Source organism: Hylobates moloch, unplaced genomic scaffold, assembly GCF_009828535.3.
Source record: "Hylobates moloch isolate HMO894 unplaced genomic scaffold, HMol_V3 SCAFFOLD_4, whole genome shotgun sequence".
In the NCBI taxonomy this organism is placed as follows: domain Eukaryota; kingdom Metazoa; phylum Chordata; class Mammalia; order Primates; family Hylobatidae; genus Hylobates; species Hylobates moloch.
Genome location: NW_026652279.1, coordinates 62,139,778 through 62,162,057, shown reverse-complemented (window position 1 = coordinate 62,162,057; position 22,280 = coordinate 62,139,778). Strand labels below are relative to the sequence as shown.

General features: G+C 38.9%; 1 protein-coding gene and 1 long non-coding RNA gene across 2 annotated transcripts in view; one reads left to right on the top strand and one right to left on the bottom strand.

Moving 5' to 3' along the window:
- The window catches only part of LOC131383255 (uncharacterized), a 216,543-nt gene extending 213,216 nt beyond the window's left edge, over nucleotides 1–3,327 (bottom strand). The window contains exon 1 of the long non-coding RNA XR_009213148.1: nucleotides 3,178–3,327. This is a non-coding gene — a long non-coding RNA (uncharacterized LOC131383255). The remainder of the gene's footprint in view (nucleotides 1–3,177) is intronic.
- Nucleotides 1–22,280, top strand: part of COL8A1 (collagen type VIII alpha 1 chain) — a 155,584-nt gene that overhangs the window by 759 nt on the left and 132,545 nt on the right. The gene's annotated exons all lie outside the window — the stretch shown is intronic.

Here is a 22,280-nt window from a genome sequence, read left to right as displayed (position 1 = left end):
AACTTCATGAATTTCTGTACACTCACCTAAACATAAAGCGTTTCAATATGTTTCACAGTAAGAGAATAATACAGGCCAGATTATACAATACTTCTGTGCACACCAGATGGTTGTAAAGAAAGATCAGCAAGAAAGGCTTTGGAAGTTTTAATCCTTCTTTCCACCTTTTTTTCCCCTCATTTAGTAAATTACAACCTACCTGATTGGCATCCAATTATCAGAGATATTCAGTGTTTAAGCTATCCTCTTTAAAATAAAATGATCTCTTCTTATTCCTAAGGTAGAATAAATGTGCACCTGTGAAAGGAAAAACATACTCCACAGCCACTTCTGTAAAACCAGACACTTGGTCCATGAAGTTTGCCATCAAATTCTGTGGGTTGTGTGGGATGAAACTCTCTCAAGTGGGAGAAAAACCCTCTTCAAATGTTTCCTCTGAGGAATTGCTCAAGCTCACTTAGAGACGGCAAACCAAAAGTGCCAGTCAGGAAACCAAACCACTCCTTTAGCCCTTAAGGTTCTTAAAGTAAGAAGAGAAATGTTTCACTTTTTTGTTTTTGTTTGTTTATATTATCTCATGTGGAAAGAAAAAACTCATCAAAGCTGTGTAAAATTCTCCCCATTAAAGAAACAAGACTCATTAGAAATTTAACTTAGGTCTTCCAAACCATTTCTCCTTAGTTTTGCATATCAAAAGTAATAAAAATACTTAAAAGTTCTGTTTGAGATGGAGAAGATTCAATGCTGTTACTCAAATGCAAGAGTTATATGTAAAGTTTCAGTCATGTTAAATTTTTCTTCATTGGAAAAAGATATTGCAAGAAGTGCAGTTTCCTTTAAGCAAATGATATAAAATTACTATTGGCCAAGATAGTATGTGACCTGAGCATATTAACATACCTTTTATCTCATGCCACAATGCAGACTGCTTGCTTTATATCTGATGTACATAGGTAATCAACCATGACAAGAGTACAGGTATGGGACAAGGCCAGACCAAGTATGTGGCACATTCAAGTTAATTCTTCTTTTATGGTAGTGCCTGACTCACACCCATTATCACAAGGATGAAAATACGCTGCTTCATTCACCAGATCCCCTGGAGGGAAGTTATCTTTTCTTGGGGTGGAGGGTGAAATGCTCCCAGTTTAAATGAGCTTCCAGTTATTCCTAAGTTTGGGGATAAAAGTATTCTCCAAGGGTTTGCTTCTGCTTTCTCTGGCAATTAATCCACCGGACCAGCTATGGACCGTTAAACAGTAACTGCCTTCCCTATGTCCCATCAAGTTCAAGCCCCTAAATAACTGAGTAAGATCATCTTAGATTGCTCATGACCTAACTTTCCCAGGGGCAAAGCTATCCTTTTTCCATAGGGTACATACCAAGCAAGATGACACTGCTCTTCTTAAGCTTTTAGAAAAATCAGTGTTGAAGTTTCATGTAGTTGCCCCCAAATCTCCCCTTCTGCATGAGATGTGGATACTTCACGTTAGTCCCCTCTTTTTGCCATTATATAGCTGCCTCTTGATCAAGTCCATGACTATACCCAACCAATGCCATTGTGGCAGGCTTGGGAGGACTTCTTAATGTTTCTCAGAAAAGACAAGATGAGAAGCTGCCCCTTTCACTAGAGACACAAGAAGGGCGCTCTACTGACTTTGAGGGCTTGCTGATCCTACCGAAATGTGCAACTGTCAAAATTATAAAATGATATCCTTTTCATGATCAGAAAACATATGCCACTTTATTCCTATTTATGAAATAAAAATCAAAGAGAAGAAGATTCGGGTGAAAAGTGACCTGAAAGAGAAGCTGGAGGAATCACAGAAGTGCCCTAGGAGAAAAGCAAGATTAGGAGCTCTGTTACGAAACGCAACTTCTCCCAACCTTCGTTTATGTGAACATGAGGGGATGGAGAAGAGCAAAAATCCATGTCTGCTCTTGTCTTTTTATTTGTTTGTTGTTTTTTAATCAATGAGAGTATAAGATCCATCTCTACTGTGCCCTTCTCCTTAGCCCTCCTTCTTTAACAGAAAAGAACAGCTTGGTTCTAATGATGAAAATGATTTCAGGTTTGCCCCATATTTAAAAACCCACAGTAATTTGCTAGTCATAATTCTAAAAGCTATACTATGAGTAAAAAAAAAAAAAAAAACTCCTTAAGACATGTTTTTAACTAATGGATGGGTCATGTCAACAAAACCAACCCTAAGTCTCCTGAAAAGTGTAATGTTGAGTGCTTATTTGCAAGTTAAAAGTTAGAAACAGCAATTTACTCCTTATCCATGGTTACCCACTTTGGTATGGAAACTTGCAGACAGATTGAGACACACCGTATTTCCTAAAAACTCTGGTTCTCCAAGTAACCCTCTGGGAGCTAGGTGTTTCTGCCTTGACCTCCTTCTCTTCAACCAGACCCCTATAAACATATATGGACATAAGTTAAAGAAGGTACAGATCTTGAAACTTGAGTGTATTCTTGTGAAAGGGGTACTGGTCTAACTATTGAGTGAAAAGAAAACCAAAAGGAGAGGAGAGGAGAATTAACGGGAGAATGAATGCCCTTTGGAATTTAGAGAATCTTTCTTTTTAGCATTGTGTGAAAAGGATCTCTTAATCCCTAAAGCATCTAGGAATACACATTTTTTTAAAGAACATGTTCAAAAGTTGTCACAAAATGCTAAGAGTATAACGAAGAAGATCTTCCAGTGACCTGGCAGACATTAACAGCAGGTTACACCCCACAGTACTAAATTATAGCTCTACTGAACTTCCCCTTTCTAGAGAGATAAGGAGTGAGAAGTATGAGCATTAACCACATTTCAACACCAACAGAGAAAAGCTGCTAATCAGAGATCCCTCTATCACTTTAGTAACTGTGTTTGTTGTTTGAGGAAGAAGGTTCTCCATAGTTTTTCCTCAAGCAGATTACAGGAATGGGATTAATGGGAGTTACACAAGGTTAGAATGTCTGTAAGCCTGGAGCCTTGTGTACTCAAATCCATGAAGCCATTGAAATTGCATCAGTTCAAACTGAAGTGAATAAAACAAAAAGTGTTCACCAAAACTGATCATAGAGTAATCAATTAAAATAAAAATAATGAATCCTAACTTCTCAATGTAGGATAAGAGCAAAAGCAACAACTTTAGCTGACTATGTAAAATATGAACACACACCTGACAATTCACCTTCGGTGTCCTCTATTTATTTGGAGCTCACTTCCGTTGTCCCTCCTGGACAACAAAAACTGACCCTTCTCTCCTTCAGCAAACCTTTCATGATGTGCAGATGCAGTCATAGTCCCTCTGTGACATCTCCTTTGTTCTTTCACTGGAAAAAAAATCTCTTTTTAATTCTCATAGAACAAGTTTCCAAAGAACCACTCATACTTGTGGCTTCTCTCATTACCAAAAATTTCCTCATACTTCTCTTAAATAGGATATAAATTTTCACCCAATCAAATGTAAAAGTTTCACATTTTTCTAAACTTTAATTCACATACCTAGAAGAAAGTAATTTAAAATTGCTACTTGCCTCCAACAGAATATCTGAGATGAGGTTTCAAAGCCGTTTTACTTATCCAGTACCTATTATAACTTCTTGGAAATTAAAAAAACTTTAGAGAATCACAAAAGATAAATGCTGGAAAAGACCTTGGAGCTAATTGTAACTAAAAGTTAATTTTACAGGTGCAAAAGATCAGAAAGGTTAATGTCTTTCCCAAGGCCACCCAGATGAGTACAGCACACCCAAGACTGGAGTTCATACAGCCAGAGTCTCCAACCAGTGCTTAATCTTGAATAACTACAATGTGGCTCCTGGTATAATCTAAGGTGTTTTTGACTATGTTGAGCATTCCGTAGGCACTTAACATACAGGGCTCTCAGAAACCATAGCTTGGTAGAGGTTTGGACTACAGCTATACCTCTACTACCAAATGTCTAGGACACGTTGACATAAATTCTTGTGAAGAGTGAAGTCAATGGTCATCACCGTCACAGGGATGGTATGTTTTTAACCAGCCCAGGATATGTTACATAGTAGCTGCTCAGTAAATCTGTGTTGAGTGGGTGAATGAATGGTGAAAAAAGCTAAGTATAAAATATCCATTTTCCTAAACTCCTTTCTTACTTGTAGAAAATATAGTCTATAAAACTACTTTCTACAAAGTAAGGGATTTACAAAGTAAATTTTACTTTGTAGAAAATAGAGTCTATACGGACATATAGTGACTCAGGTCTCAAATGTATTGAGTTTAAGATTCTCCCTTGCTTTGGGAAATGTAGGAGAGTTCATTTTAGCCTTAGCAATGGCTAAGCCATTCTCCTGTCTGGAATATTCTCACTAGTTCTTCCCATATTTACTTGAGTTCTAGAAACTGTATTATTTTTTACAGGAGGCTTAAGATCTAGTTCCAATATTCATTTGAGAGAACAAACGTATTAGAATGTGAGATTTCCAGCGTAACTCTCCTCTTCTTCCACCCAACAGACAGTGTTGCCAATTTAACCATTTTGTACCTTCCTCAGCCTCTAATGAGAGAAAGAGCAAAATATCCATAACGGATAATCAGGAAAAACATTAAGGGACACATCGGTCAGAATGTGTAGGTATAAGATTTGTTGTAACAGAGGGGAGAGGTGATCAAGGGACCAAGAGTATAGAGACAAGACAGTGAAGCCAAGAAAGTTTATCCCTCTGAAACAGAGGAGGGAGAATCTCCGAGAGTTTTGAAATGCTACAAGAGATTTTAATAGGGTTCTCTAAAACTAGACCCTCTCAAGTGCTTGAGAGATGACTTTCTGTTTGAGTCAGCGTTCTTTAAATACAACACTAATTGAAGACTGGATCACACAGGTGTGAAAGCTTTATAAGTACTATATCTATTAAAACTCTTCTTATCACTTGACTGGACCTCAAGTGGGAAAAGAACCTCATTTCACCTCCTTTTAGACTTGACTCTGACCCAGGATAATAACTCCATGGATGTCAAGTCATTGAAATGTTCTCTGCTAAAATAACAACACAATTATTGGTAAGACATAAAGTTAGTCCCATCATAGAAAGTGATGAAGGCAGGAAAGAATATTCTTGTATTGTTTCTGTAAACAATTTACCCTGAATAAGCAGACAGATGTTAGCCCAGATGCTTCTTCACTTTCCTCTGAAGCATGCCTGACAATTGTTTCCATATCTCCGAAATAGTAAGTGTGTTTCTAAAATTGATTTATTATATGTTAAATTTAACACAGTCTATGGCTAAGCATCATTGTGAAAACATTCTTTTAAGTAAGTCTTTCTTGAAGACTGTCTCTCTTAAGCTTCCAGTTGATGTGTTTACATCACAGGATATTTAGGCATTGGATCATTTGATGTGCTGAGACTGAAGACAGTTAATCACTTCATGTGCTACTTTTCCAACTCTAACTAAATAGGCCTGGGTGTGGGTGTCAGCTGTCAACTTCTCTAGGAAATAACATGTATCTAGCCTATTGGGGAGCTTCTCTAGTCCCTTCTGTTAGCTAGATAAAACAGCTGCTTTTTGGAAGTCTGGGCCAATGGCCTCCATAATTGAGGCTTTGTGTTCTAAGGCAATTATGGCTAGTTTATGGCAGCAGAGGGGTTAAGTTGCAGCTGCCTTCAGTTCAGTAGGAGGATTTCAAATATTAACAGCTGACTGAAGAGCACTGTGATGGGGCAGGTGGGACGCATTTTCAAGCCATCATCCCATTTAGGATTCTCCTCCAACTAGCATGCTGTCTACACTCTGACGATAAGCCTAAACTTCATTCATAAATTCAGTGATGATTGTACATTATTGTATTTCTTTAAAGATCTACTTAGCGATTGCCCAGTCTTAAAGTCCAGGAGTCATGGTGTTCATCAATGTTATCAATCCAAACAAGCGGCTTCTTGTTAAATGGCAGACATAAGATTAAAGCCAAAAAGTACATGAAGGGAGGCACTAGGGGGAGCCACGAATTTGTGAGTTAGGTAGCCAAGATTGTTGAGGTTGGAAGAATGAGGAAAGAAAGGGGATCTGTGGCAAAAAATATGCTATTGGATCCACAGTTCTAGTTTAAGGACATGCCTAGTCCCTTTTCCAACCCCCAGTTAATTACAATCCCCTGCTGCCCAAATGGAGAGGGAGGTTGTTCACCAGTAGAGGGAGCCAGGGGCTGGGTGTCTCAATAGAAACTGATCTGGTCCCAGAAGGGGCCTTTAGATTTAAATTTTTCAGATCGAAGGCAGAGCAAACTGTCCCTTAAAACCAATGGCTAAAATGTATACCATAGTAGTACATCACATTGTTAGTTTTCTTTTTTTAAAAAAATCCTAATTTAAGCCTCTAAGAATAAATCACCCACATTTCTGGCATTAGCAATGCCTGAAATGTCCGGGCTTGTGGAAGTTTATTTGAAAGAAAACTAAAACAATCTTAGAAAATGTTCTTTCCAAGGCTACCACCAGCCAAGACTGAATCTAAATGCTCAATTCAGTAATAAACAAAGCCTGGCAGCTGGGGGTCAGTGAGAGACAAGCGCAAAGACTTCTGACGAAGCCTGCGGTGACTAGACCCTCCCTGTCAGCAGAGTAAGGGGAAGGGAGCTGGGAGAAAAAAAGACAGAAATGGGCCAAATAGGCTTCTCCAGCTCAGAGGGTCCAGAACCTGCTCCCCTAAATCTGGGTCTCTCCAGGGAGCAGCCAGGGTCTTGCCTAGACTGAAGTGAATACCTTTCTGTTGAACATTTCCATTGCACAGCTGTGTGGGGATGGCTTGTTAAGACTTGAGACACTTGCATAATTCAGAACCCTTTGGGGGATAGAGATCAATTAGGACCATAAAAAAATCCTTGGCACACCAGAGGAGAGCTGCTTGCTTAGTAAAAATTATGACATTCACAGCAAAACAGCAATCCTCTAAGATCATTTTTTGCGTCCATAGAGATGAAGCTATGGAGTTGGTGTGCATGTGACTTGTGAATCACCGGAAAATCTTCAGTGTTTTAATTTCAAAAACACCTTGACTCTCTCTGGGGCAAGATGCATGTCACTGATCATCTCTGTGCCTTAATTTATTTATCTTAAGCAGAACAATTTTTAAATAACTACCTTCTTTACCACTTAGAGACATGTGAGGTCCTGTCAAGTATTTTTCAGAAAGATACTAATTAAGCATGCATTTTATGGTTACTAATTTAGTATGGTAAATGGATTATACTTACAGTACCTAGGAAGGGCTCAAAGTATTTATACAAAATCAGTCAAAATGGGATAAAATGTCAAATAGCCACATAACCTTCCAAGATATAGAAAGAGCATTTTTGTTTCTCAGAATACAGAGGTCAATCCCACATATCTCAAAAGGCCAAACAAGATCAAGGGTAAGTGGAAAGTAAAAAAACAAATAATAATTAGAAAATGGCTTAAAGAGTCTTAAAAGGCTTATATTCTTACCAATCTGTATTTTGAGACCAGCCAAAGGGGAATTTCTCACATACAATACAGGGTTTCTGATCTAAAAACTCTATTTTAACTGGAGAAAGATAGCTGTTTAATAATGACTTTTGTATAAAATCTCTGTATCTCTTGCTTCAACATTTTCCAAAGTGTCTTTCAAAACACCACTACCTGGGATTCATCAATGTTTATACAGAAAAAAGTTCTGTAGTCAAATAAGTTTTAGAAACACTCAACGAAACAATATTAAACATTTTTATTCACTGCATGACTTCACAGAAATTTTTATATGCTATATATATTTTCATCCTTCAAAGATGTTACAATCGAGTGTTCCTTAAACATTTGATGACAGATCTACCCTGCCTGAGCGCATCTCCTGGGACTGATATTCTACGGAACAGCTTAAGAATAGTTTAAGAATCACTTCCTGCAGCATTATTTCAACATCAGTCAGAACATGGTATTTTCAGTCTTGCTAGTTGTTAAGTAATACATACTGAATGGCACTATAAGATATGTAGAGAGATTTCTAAAACCCAGGTGAAAAAGGAACAAAAGAAGCAGATAACATGCCTTGGTTCTATGGCTCAATTCTTTATTACGATAATAGCAAGAATGCCAGAATTATTATTCAAGTCTCTCTCTCTCTCTCTTTCTCTCTCTCTCTCTCTCTCTCTCTCATATCTTCAACCTCCACTTCTACCCAAAAAAATCTTTAGAACACTGGACAAATTGAAGTTGTCTCTTCCTTTCCATCCCACTCTCTGGATACTGTACAGAGAGAAGCGGCCAACAATGAGCATTAAGTTCAATAAACAAGGAGCCTAGATAATTCTTTGAACTAGCTCATCAGTCTCTGGAGCTGTTAATTCCCTGCTTTATCTTTACTATCATTAACTAACCAAGATCGTTGGCCAAATATTTTCTTTGAGCATTTGCTTTCTCACCATCAACAGGGAGCTAATTTCTGTAGGAGGAACACACTGATATTCTGGTGTAATTTACTGAATGAGGAATTATTTCATTTATCTATGACACTCAGACCTCCCACTCCATACAATTTACTATTTCTCTTAGGACATTACTCTGGGAATTATCTTTCCACTTCACAAAGTTAGTGCCTGGAGGTTAGTATCCCATAAGTGTCACAGTTGAGCACCCTCTCCTTTAAGAAAATAAGTAGCTCATAGTCATCTAAAGGAGAAGGGAGAAATTCAAACACATCATTAACGGTTATAATAATAAAAGCTATTTGTTATCTAACAGGACCAGATATTGTGCTAGTCCCGTTATCTATATTCCCCATGTCAACCCTACAAGAAGGGTATTATTATTCCCAATTTAACAACGAGAAAAACTAAGCCTCCACTCATTTAGCAACTTGCCTAGGGCCGCACAGCTAGGAAGAGGCAGAGAAGGTGCTTCTATCCAGGTCACACTCCAAAGCCCATGGTCTTCCTGCCCGGCTGTGCTGCCTCTCATGAAGTCTTGTCCTATCATAAAGGAAAAAAATAAAAATAAACTTCCTATGACAACACCTCTGACTCATAAAGAAAGTGAGAGAATTCTAGTGGCTCTGTTCCTAGACACTGCTTACTAGCTCTGTTTCTTGTTTAATACAGTGATTTTAATTTCTTTTTCTTTTTTGTTTTTTTTTTATCTAAAAGCATGCTGTCATTTCAGAGCCAAAAAAGTAAGGACTGAGCAATTAGAAAAGCAAAAAACAAACAAAAAACAAAACAAAACAAAAAACATCATTTCTCCCTAAGGTAATTTTTAAGGGCTAAAAGTTAGTCCATAAACTCTCCCCAAGTGAAGACAAGTTGCTTGGCACCAATCCGGTAAAAAGAGTGACAGTCTGGCATGTCATTCTTAAGGCAATAGAAATTTCCATGATTCTCTGAGAAACACTAGAGCAAAGGCACTTCGGCACATTAAATGAACTTGTATCTAGCTCCCCAGATTATTCTCTTTGGCATGGCTTTTACCATAAACCATAGCCAGATGATGACAGTAAAGATGACTTAAATGTTTCCCCCAAGCCATGACAGTCACCTAGGAAAATGTCTATGTTTCCTACACCTGCTGCTTAGCCTGCAGTGAGAGTATATATAGAAATAAATATACCTCAAGCCCTTCCTTTATCCTGTGCCAAAGACAAAAAAGGAAATAAAGCCTAGCTTTTTCCCCATGCTCACATTCTCCTATGCTTTTTGGATTTTGTTCTTGATCTTCCCTCTCTGCTTGTAGTATTTCTCACTTAATCTACTAGATTAATTTATACTCCTCTTCCAAGATTCAGATTAAGTATCTTCCCCTCTGTGAGAACATGCCTGAAATCAGCCTGACCCAAGCTGCCTCATGGATCTCCTCCAGACTCCCTAGAACTCTGTTCAAGCCCTGCCACAGTTGTCTCCATTCTATGATGGCATGGGTTTAATTTGTGTATCCATCTCCATAAAGACCGTGAGCTCCTTGCAGAAAGATTTGTGCCTTATTTACCTCTGCACCCTCAATGCTTGGCACATAATAAGGGCTTAATAAATGTGAAAAGAGAAAAATAGGGGTGGGGGAATAAAATGAGGTGATGGTGAATAAAGAAGATTTTAATTGTGCTACTCTCTGTCCCCATAAATTGTTCTAAAAAGGGACAATTTGGCCTAAGTTCATTCTTGAAGCCTTGATGTAATTGGGGTATATCCAGATACGGTAGAAATTCCTTTCCATTCTGAAATATTCCTTATTTCATCAATACATCTTAGAAAGAATAAACATTCTGAATAAAATTTAGAATATCCTGATTTCTTTAGGACTTCATGAAATGACCAACACTACCCCAGTCTTCCGTGTGGTTTTCTGAGAGAACCAAGAACTGAGCTTCCACATTCCACATCTCCCTTTCCTCCCCATCCCATAGCATGAATATGTGCTCTCTCTTGCTCACTCTGTCTCTCTCTCTCACACACACACACACATACACAGTGTTACTAAGCTTTGACTCAACTCTGCAGCTAACCATGCGGCATAAGATGAATGCCTAATGGTATTCTAATATTAATATTGGTGCTCCATATACCAGGTTACACAAAGAAAAATTATTTTCCATGTGACCATTGTCCCAGGATTGTTAGTACCCTGCTCAAAAGGATTTAATGGCATTATGAAATGTAGAACAAACACTTTAGCTTGACAGTCAAGTCTCACAACCTATCTCACTCCAAAGCTTCTTTTCGTCTTCACTTCCCTCAAGTCTATAAACAGGAATTAAACCTAATGGGCTACTACTCCCCCAAACATTCCTTTTTTCCTTTGTCTACAGAAAATGTCCCCCGTTCTCCTTTCAACCTGTCAGAATAACCATAATTTCAAAATCCTATTAAAGCCTTCATCAATATTATAACAAGCACTGATCCTTCCCTCTTCTCAACTAACAAGCAGTTACTCTAAATGTCAGTAATATGTCACCTATACACTGTATTGAATAAGTCAGGGCTGTCTAATAGAACTTTCTGCAATGATGGAATCATTCTACCATCTACAGCTGAGCTCTCCAATATGATAGCCACTAGCCACGTATGGCTACTAAGCACTTTATTTTTATTTTATTTATTTATTTATTTTTTTTAAGACAGTCTCACTCTGTAGCCCAAGCTGGAGTGCAGTGGCATGATCTCGGCTCACTGTGACCTCCACCTCCGGGGTTCAAGTTATTCTCCTGCCTCAGCCTCCCGAGTAGCTGGGACTACAGATACGTGCCACCACACCCAGCTAAATTTTTGTATTTTAATAGAGACAGGGTTTCGCCATGTTGCCCAAGATAGTCTCGAACTCCTGAGCTCAGGTGCTTTCCCTACCTTAGCCTCCCAAAGTGCTAGGACTACTAAGCACTTTAAATGTGGCTAGCACAAATGAGATACTGGATTTTTTACATTTTATTTTAATCTCTTTAAATTTAAAATTAAATAACCACATGTGGCTAGTGGATACTGTATTGAACAAGAAACTATTTAACTTTTTATGTGCTATGGTTTAGGTCCCTTGGTGAGCATATAAACTACTGAAACAATTGAATAAGATATGCTTTTTTCTATCCCCAGTGAATGCTATGACTCCAGTAGTGTTCATTAAATATCATGTTCAGTGCATTGCCTGACTACAGGGTCTTTTGCCAACTGTTATGTTATTTTAAAGAAGTCTTCTTCCCTATATCTGTAGTTTTAATAATATTGTACAAATGGTGTTTGCCTCCTTTTTTTCCTTTATTTTAGTGGCTTAAAATCCCTCAGAATGACACCCTATCACTGCCTGGATTCTTTATCACTATATAAACAAAATGAGATGAGGAATGAAAAAGTTCCATTATTCATTACCATCTCATTTCTTTTCCCTTTGGGGAAAAAGCATGGTTTAAATGCCTGCTGAGACATACAATTGCTTCAGTCTTCAATATGACCATTTCTACAGAGACAGACTATCCCTGGGTATTGGAAACAAGTTCAGCTCACAGATTTTTGCTTTTCTTTCCTCCTGAAACCTCACCACCTTTTAAAGAAAAGTAGTTCTTTATCATAGATTTTCCCAGAGCATTTTTGTATCTATTTCTGTGTTCTGCAGTGGACAACCTGAAACACTGTGAAGAAGGCTAAGCTCTCTGCCAGCAGGTCAGGGGAGGTAGCATGTCTGGGAATTTGACAATGATGTGCCCCTGGCACTTGCTGGCTTACCGACAGCCCTTCAGGAATCATCATGCCAAGAGGCCAATCATGCAATAAAATCCCGTACCTGGCAAAGCCATGAGCAAAGTGATCAAATATTCTGTCTGCCGATTAGATTCTAACCTATTAGTAAGCCTTCAGAAAATAAGCCAGAGTGAATCTCTAACAGCAATAGTTTACAGAGATGTTTATGATTTCAGAGGTCGGCTACCCTACATGCTTTCCTTCTGACTCAGCACAGAGCAGGACAAGGGCAGGAGAGCCACTCCAGAAGCCAGGGCAATCAGCTGTATCTTTTCCATTCACAGCTAAGTTTATTTGGAATGACTGGAAAAATCTTCAATGAAAACTCTAAAATAATAAAAGACTTTATCCTGCTGTCATGAGCCAGACAACATCGAGAAATAATTATGGGTGTGTATTTTCCTCTGCTTTGTAAAATGTTTATAAATTGTATCGTAAGAAAGCTCTAGAGTCAATGGTAAAGATAGCAATAACATTTAACTTGTAAATTTTTTATATCTAGCCATAAAAGAATCACCAAGTGTTTAAATCACATTTGAATACATATAAATAAAATTCTCATCGGCAGACATGAGCCAGTGGCTAAAGGAAGAATCCATGACTCCTTTTCCACAGAGAAAGTACACTGGAGATGTTTAGCTTCTCGTATTTATGAAATAGAATTCATTGTCGCCACATCAGCAAAAGAGTGTTAGCAAGGATCTTAATTTGGGAACTTTGAAACATGAAAATAATCTATGAATAATGATGATAATAACCTTTGTGGAGAAACTTACAGTTTACTACATTTATTTTATGTACATTCCTTCATTTGAATTTGGTAGGGAGGGGTTTTATCTACAATTTACACATAAGGCAGTAGAGGCTTACAGAGATTAAGTCAATTTCTTTATATCAGTAATATAGTGAGTGTTGGGACTGGAATATAAACCTGGGATCATCCCATCCCTGAAGTCCTCTTCTTTCTACTAATCCAGGCTTAATCTTAACAAAATCACATCCAGAAATAGTTTGGAGCATCCTGGTAGCAAAAAAAAAAAAAAAAAGAAAGTGCAGCAAAAGAAAGCAGACCGGCCTGCAAGGTTTGCTTAGGGAAAAGTGATTGAGAATGTGCTTTTCAAGAAGAGAACCCAAACTCTCCTCAATAATATGGCAGCTAACATGTCTTGATGGGCTAGTCAGCAGGAATAGTTTTGTAGGTTATCTCCTGTATAGTTTATGATTTTAAAGGACACCCATTTTAAACCTGTCTGTAAATTTTTAAATGATAGTTTTAAATCCCCCTTTTTATTTAATGCCCAAATGTGTGTAATTTATGCGGACAAAATAAAATACCTTAAATTATCTATGGGAAGCTACTACCATGACCTGAATAAAAAGCACTGAAGTTAGCATAAGAAGCCCTGAGATGAAGTCCCACTTTTACCACTGAACAATGCAGCCATCCTGGGCAAGACAGTAAGTCTTGCCAAGTCCTTGCTTCCTCTGTTCTAAAATAAACTTACCTCTCAGGATTGATGTGAAAGTTAAATAAGATAACATGTAAGAAAGTGTCTGCTAATCAGAAGGTGCTCAATAAAAATTTATTTAATACTAATGAAAACCAATTATTAAATGTTTAATTAAGTGCCAGCACAGCGGTCATTTAGGTGAGCAGCAACTCCAAGTGTCGCTGTCTACATGTTGCAAATAAGGGCACTAAGGATCTCTGTGCCTTGTAGCTCATTTAATGAGCTCTTTACTATGCCAGAGTCCTGCTGTGCATTGGTCATGGTGGCAGTGTAAACTACTTATGGGCTGATTGACATTTTTGGTCTTTTTTTTTGGTTTTGGTTTGGTTTGGGTGGGGGGGTTGTTTTTTGTTTAATTGTTCTTTGTTTGCACTAAATGGCAAGAGTTCAATCTCCCCACCAGTTCCCCAAAAAGGAAATTTTGCTGGTTGCACAATGCCTGTCCAGTTCACAGGCACCTCTCTCCCTTCACCATGTCAATGCACAGTATATATAGAGTCCACGTGTGGGTTGTGTGTGTGTGTGTCTCTGTGTGTGTGGTGGGCAGCTGTGGCATCATCAGGAAAAATCTGGCTGTTCTGAATGTCTCATCTAAGATCTTACCTCATGAGTTTCTGGAGTTTTGTGCTGCTGTGCTCTACTACACTCTCCTTGAGGCTGCCAGCATCCTAGATGCATCCTGGCCCCTGTACTTTGATGCACCAATAAATCTCCTTAAGCCCTATGCATATTCCCTACAATATTTAATGTCAGTGTACCAGAGTGCTTGTATTAGTCAGGGTTCTCTAGAGGGACAGAGCTAATAGGATAGATGTATTTATGAAAGGGAGTTTATTAAGGATTACTGGCTCACATGATCACAAGGTGAAGTCCCACAATAGGCTATCTGCAAGCTGGGGAGGAAGGAAGCCAGTCCAAGTCCCAAAACCTCAAAAGTAGCGAGGCCGACAGTGCAGCCTTCAGTCTGTGGCCGAGGGCCTGAGAGCCCCTGGCAAACCACTGGTGTAAGTCCAAGACTCCAAAAGCTGAAGAACTTGAAGTCCAATGTTTGAGGGCAGAAAGCATCCAACACAGGAGAAAAATGAAGACCGGCAGACTCAGCAAGTCTGCTCTTTCCACCTTCTTCTACCTGCTTTATTCTAGCCGTGCTGGCAGTTGCTTAGATGGTGCCCACCCAGATTGAGGGTGCGTCTGCCTTTCCCAGTCCAGTGACTCAAATGTTAATCTCCTTTGGCAACACCCTCACAGACACACCCAGGAACAATACTTGGCATCCTTCAATCCAATAGAGTTGACACTCAATATTAACTATCACAATTCTACCTTACATGATTTCAATTTTCCTGTCAGAAATGTCCTGACTTTTTTACCCCTGTGTCTTAATTACCAAGAATCAGTCCAGGTTATCTTAAGAAAATGGCTCTAAGAAGCCCAGTGTGGCTGGGAACATTGGCTCACGCCTGCAATCCCAGCACTTTGGGAGATGAAGACAGGTAGATCACTTGAGCCTAGGAGTTTGAGACCAGCCCAGGAAACATGGCGAAACTCCATCTCTACAAAATATACAAAAACTAGCCAGGTGTGGTGGTGCATGCCTGTAGTCCCAGCCACTCAAGAGGCTGAGGTGGGAGGATCACTTTAGCCCAGGAGGTGGAGGCTGCAGTGAGCTGTAATTGTGCCACTACACTCCAGCCTGGACAACAGAGTAAGACCCTGTCTCAAAAAGAAAAGCACAATGTGAGAATAAAGGAAATTACAAGCTATAGTGGAAGAGATTTTAGTTCATAAAAACAAAGGAAGAAGGGCCATAAGAGGTTTTTCTTTAAGACTTTTCTTCTCAAGTTCTATTATCTCAGTTTTGTTTGGTTAGGACTTCCATGCCAACCTCATTTATTCATTCATTCAATAGTTATTGAGACCCACCATGTGCCAAGCCCTGTGCTAGATGCCAACAAGGACTCTTTCTATTGCACCCATAGGTTGCAGTTGAAAGGCACAGAAACCAGTAAAAAGCCACTTAGAGAACAAATGTACGGGGAATGTGAAAACACCTTTCTTCCTTTTACTATGGAAGAGAGGCCACTTTTTCTGCATTTCTCTGAGCCCTCCCTGGGGCAAGTGTCCTCTCACATCATACCCATCTCTACCCAGCAGAAGGCTCTCACTCAAGGACTGTCAAGGATAACTAATTCAAGACCCATCCCACACACTAGGTGCCAAAAAGCTAGAAAGTCAGCTACCTAATAGGTGTCTTTTGAGACACTCAACACACATAGATTTAAAATACACAAAACAGGAAACTGTCTTTACATGGTAGTCTTTCAACTAAAATCGTTACAAGATCTTAAATTTGTTGCCATCAAGTTACTATACAATGAAAACTGGTGGTCCCAGGAATGACCCTGAAATACTGTGGGTCCTGAGGCCCTGCAGCAGACAGAGGCACTCAGCATTCAGTAAATGCTCATTGGGTAAATAGTATCTGAATCGCTGGAGAAAAACTAAATTATTGCAAGTTGAGTTTTAGAAGTAAAATATATTTAAAGTGATATTTCATTTATCTAAAATTCTAACTCTTGACAATTTCAACTTCATAGTACACAACTGAGGACAAAAAGTAAAACAAAAGTGCACAGAGAATAAAAGACAATGGTCTTTAAGGTTTATGTTCGTAAGCAGTCATGTGGAGTCTTCACTTTGAGCCTATTTACCTTTACTTCATGAATAATGTTAACACAAATGGTTCTCTGAGTTCTCAGAACATAGCCGACTTGAAGCACTGACCTAGAAAAAGGAGAGGAGCTGCAACAAGTAAGTGCATTGACAGAAGGAAGAAAGAAAAGTATGGAGGCCTAACAAGAAAGCAAGAAAAAAAGAAGCTATACAAACACAAGAATTTAGAAAGCAAAATGGCATTCACTGTGGACACAAATAGTTGTACGATTTGAGGACATCTTTAAAAGAATCACTGAATCGCAGCTAATTATAAATTTATTGACATATTTGGTAGCATCTTTTAAAAATGAAAAACATTATGTGTTTTAAGTATATATCAAAACAAGTATATTTTGATCCTTAAAGGTATAAAATATCAGCTATTGGGAAAATTTTAATTATCCAAACCGTCTCATTTCCTAAAGATTGTGGAAAGTTGAGGTTATTCTAATATGTGTGTGTCTATGCAAACACACATGCATAAATACATATAAATTATATGAAATAGAATTCCTGTTAAGCTAGAAAACCTCATCTCCCTAACACACAGTAGAACACATTATTAACTTTTTGGTTGTCAGCTTGACATGATCAAAGTGGTTATCTAAAATCCCAAATCTTAAGTTTGTGCTTTCTTTTCATTGAATGCAACCAAGACCAGGGAAGTTACTTCACTGGTCAGTAACTCAATTTATCTATTTGTATAATGAGAAAAAAAAAAAAGCTTGCCTCACAGGGGTCTGTTGGGCTTTGTTCCTATTTCAAAACTTGAAAATGCTTAATATAAATCTCAATAATAGCTCAGTTTGAGGTTATTATTTTGTAAGCAAACACCCCTCAAGGAAAAGATGCAAAGGCCGTCAGTCTTGCCCTGCTTTTCTTTCCTTACAATCTTTCTTTTCCAAAGAACACAATAAAGAAACAAAGAGCCAAACACACTGACTCACGTCTTTTTCTAATAGTGTTGTGGTCAATTTGCTCCTGCATAAAAAACTAGTAGTTAAGCTTTGAACTCTGGGTTTTGGAAGGCCAAGAGTGGAAAAATGTCTTTAGCAGAAAGAACAGCACATTCCAAATCTGTCCAGTATTATGCATTTTTGAGAAAAGTCCACTTGGGCATGCCATCCCCATTGAAGCCCTTTTGTGTTGTCAGAACTTTCTTGACAAAGAAATGGCTGAACATTGCCTTTCAGTGGAATTTCGAGTTGGTTTTTCTGTACCTTTTTTTATCAGAACTTCCTCATTCAAACCTTAAGATGGTTTCTCAGCTTGAACTTGCTTTCAGGACAAATAGGAAAATGGTATAGCTTTGTACCTAAAAAACTGACTTCATCCTTTTATGGGAGGAAAAGATCTATATGCTTCAGAAAGCCAAAGATGTACTGAGAATCTTCACTAAGGCATTTCCTATAGTAAAATTGATGATCACATCCCAAGCTTGATCAGATGTCATGCCTTTTGTTTTCTTAGATGTTGTCACAATCTAACATAGTCATGTGACTCTAGTGTACTAAGGGCTTTCATGGGTGTTAACTCATTTATTAGACCTAGCATGCACCTGACTTCTTAATTATTTTACAGTTGTTTCTTGGTTTTGATTCTAATTTTTAAAAACACTCACAGTCTGAAAAATAATAGTATCAGTACATTTCTAAATGGCTAGTGTCATCTTTTAGCTGATAAGACTGAGTAGCTGGTATAGCCTACATATCACCCAGGTGAATAATTTATTTCAGTACTAAAATCTCATTACCTAAAATGCTCTCAGGAATGTTTCAAACGTGTCTTTACTCTTTTCTCCCCAGGAGGATGAAACACCCTCAACTTAACGCATCTTAGCTTCAGGCCGTCTCTTACGCCTTCCCTCCTGATACAGTAGAGGAGCTATTTATCTTCATGCATTTTCCCTCACCTCTTCTCTAAGTGCCCCTCACCCCATGCCTCCTACCCTCTGGAGACTTCACTCTTAATTGTTTGCACCATCTGCCACACATAGGGTTCTTTCTCAGTACACACCGGATTGTGACTCGCCCCTGTTTAAAACCTTTCAGAGGGCCGGGCACGGTGGCTCACACCTGTAATCCCAGCACTTTGGGAGGCCAAGGCGGGTGGATCACAAGGTCAGGAGTTTGACACCAGCCTGACCAACATGGTGAAACCACGTCTCTACTAAAAATACAAAAATTAGCCAGGTGTGATGGCATGCTCTTGTAATCCCAGTTACTCAGGAGGCTGAGGCAGGAGAATCACTTGAACCCAGGAGGCAGAGGCTGCAGTGAGCCGAGATCGCACCACTGCACCCCAGAGCAAGACTCCACCTCAAAAAAAAAAAAAAAAAACCTCTCAAAGGTATTTCATAGCCTTTCACTGGAGTTCTGACACCATCTCAGGCCTTCATCATCTGGGCCTGCCCATCTTCTCAGCCCCATTCCTTGCTATACCATCTGCTGTCACCAGCCCCACCCTACATTACAGTCACAGCTTTCTTTGAAATTGTCAGACCTCTTAATTTTTAGGGCTTTTATTTACAATGTTTTGTTCTCTCCTCCCAGAACACCCTGCCTTCTCATCACCTCTTAACTCCCCAAGCATTCCCAGAAGTCTCCTTTGACCTTCTGGCCTAGATAAAGTAGCCCTGCCCTGTGCTCTCACATTGCCAGCATCCCTCTATGGCATCCAATACTCTCACTGTTTCTGTTTAACTGTCTCCATGGCTAGCCTGTAAACCAAGTTACAGCCTGATTTGAGTCTGCCTTACCAAGCAGTCTTTCCCCAGCACAGAGCCTGAAACCAAGTGCAGGTACTCAGTGCTGTTAATGAAAGAATGAAGGAAGGATAACAAATGATATTCAGAGAAGCAGATATCAGAGACAAACTGGCAGATACAAAGGTCAACCAAGGATCTAGGAAAAGTGAGTGGCCAAAAGTCTAATCAAAGAAGTCGGAAAACAAGACGTCTTTAGCAACCAACAGTTCAAGGCAGGAAGAAAAGATCTAAGACAGGCCCTTAGCAATAATGGTAAGCAAACTTGATAATCACATCACTCAATCAGTCCCTCTCATTCTCACTGTGGGCAAAGTTTCCCAGAGTGTTTTAAAGTGTAGTCTAAGGACTACCTGCGTCATGATTCCACATCCCCACTGGCTCTACTGAATCAGAGTCTCATGGGTTGAGGCCAGAAATCTGCATTTCAAGCCAGCATTCTAGGTGATTCTTACGCATCCTAAGGTCTTCAGGCTGGAACTGGAGACAAAAACAATAGCTGGTTGACTAGGAAGAACAAGACCAGAAAGCAGATACCTTTCCCTGATGGTGGTTAGCTCAGCACTGTGAGACCCCAGTTGCTCCACATGTAGTACGTGACTCATGGATAAGGCCACGCTCACCCTGATTCATCTATGATGATCTAACGCCTAGCTGGCTCGTGGTTGGACCTTAGAACTTTCAACAAGGGTCATATGTATGTGGAGGAGCCAGTGCTTTCACGGCACATTAGTCACAACTCCCACTTAACTTCTCACGGCTGCCTCCCCTTCCCTGTTTGGGGCATGGCCCAGTATAATCCATCTGTGCATTCTCTCTGGGCAGATGAATGTTTAATCAGCAGTGAATAAAACAATATTCCCTTGTCCAGGACCTGGATAAAGTGCTAATAATAATAACTATCACATCATTCTAAGGGAATACTCCTCTGAGGAAAACAATAATGTCCTGTTTAGCCCCACTGAGACTGTGGTTTTAAAGCCCTAATTTTGTATTATTGACAAAGAAAAATAAGTAGATATGGCTGGCTCACAAAAGCATTTCTAGAAAGTTCTATGGCAGAAAAAGAGGTTTACCTGAAATTAGTATTCCTTGTTTTGATCTTGTGTTGCAAGCAGTCTCATTTTTTCTCCTGGGTTTGATATATATTTTTGTCCTTTATGATCGTGTCCATAATCTGCCGTGCTCAAAATGAGTCCAGAATAAACACTCGATTTCTGTTTCTCTGCTATTATTTATAGCTTACGGTTATCCTTTACCTTCCACCCGAGACCCTGTTCTATTGCTGGCCATTTGAAGTCAGCGCACTGCACCTTAAATTCCCGATGAACCAGAATATATGTGATTTGGGCAGGAAAAACAATACATATTGCTTTTCCCAGAGTACTTTGAATCAAACCTTTTAGGTGTAATTGAAAACATATTTTTACAAGCAAATAGAGCCAATAAACTAGAAAAACTGTGTGGAAGCACAAGCCCAGCTTCTCTGGTTTTTAATAAACTGCAGTAGAGAACCTTAGGAACAGGAAGACATTTACATTCCAACCCGGAATCACGCAGGACAAGTGAGTGTGGTGCGTCACAAGTGCTCTGTACAGAAAGTTCCAGCGGGGAAAGAGGAGGAAATTCCTAAGGGCACTGTGGCTTTGCATAAGCTCTCCAAAGTCAGTATAGGGACCTCATATGCCTTTATACAGGTGGTATGATTGAAGGGGGAAAGCATGCCTTTTTCTACTTCTGGTCCCAAGACCTAAAATCATGATTATCTTCCTATAACTATTATTTTTTAAATATAACCATAAAAGAAATATCCTCCTGAGACAGGTCCTTTTCTCAATTGCAGTGACATAACTCCCACCAAATCAGTGGGACATCACCTCCCATCATTGTTGTTACATCCTTGCAGTCAGCCTAGCCTTTCCAGCCCCTAAAACCGGAAGTCTGTGATGGTGCAAGGGGGCTGGCAATAGGTAGAAGGATTCTGGGCTGAGACTGAATCCCTGGCATACACTGAATTGTTCTGGCATATGGGCTTCTCCTATAATTTCTCTAGCTATGAATTGGGGTGGACTTATTTACTCATTTATAAAATGGCACCATTTATTAGTCATTAAAGTAAATCACCTGAGGTATAAGAACCAGTTAGAAAGCTTATAATAGAAATAAAGTAAGAGCTTTTTACCCTAGGGCTGGGGGCAGAACCAATTTCTAAATTACAGGTTTTTACTTTATGTACATGTTAAACTCCAGGGAACATGATTTGGCCCAAATTTGTTTAATAGCTAACCATAATGTAACAGGCTTTTACTGTTTGAAAAACAGAGTGGCATGTATAAAAACATCATTCTCAATGTCTATGTCAATTTTTAAAATACACCTCATGCAGTGCTGGAAAGGAAATGGAAATGGGGTAATGATCACATACTGTTGGTAAGAAGCTAAATTGGTATGGCTCTTAGAGGGTGAGTTAGTAATTCCAACCTAAGAAGCTATCCTTCTCACATGTAAGATAAATGTGCAAAGATGAATATGTATGTCTTAGGATATAAAAATAATGGTGTTCATCAAAGGATACAATCCACAGAGTAACAAGACAGATGATAGAATGGGAGAAAATTCTTACAAAACATATATTTGATAAAGAGTTAATATCCAGAACATTTTTTAAAAACTCCTACAACTCATCAAAACAACAAAAAGAAACACAATTCAAAATGAACAAAAGACTTAAATAGATATTTCTCCAAAGAAGATATACAGATGGTCAACAAGCACATGAAAAGATGTTCAACATCACTAATCATTAGGGAAAATGTAAATCAAAACTGCCGTGAGATGCTACCTCACACCAACTAGGATGACTAGTATCAAAACAAAAAACAAAAACCAGAAAATGACAATTGTTAGTGAAGATATGGGGAAATTGAAACCTTGTGCACTGTTGATGAGAATATAAAATGGTACAGCTGCTACGAAAGACATAATGGCAGCTCCTTAAAAAAATAAAAATAGAATTAGCATATTATCCAGCAATTTCATTTCTAGTTATGTGCTCCAAAGAACTGAAAGTGAGGTCTCCAAGAGAT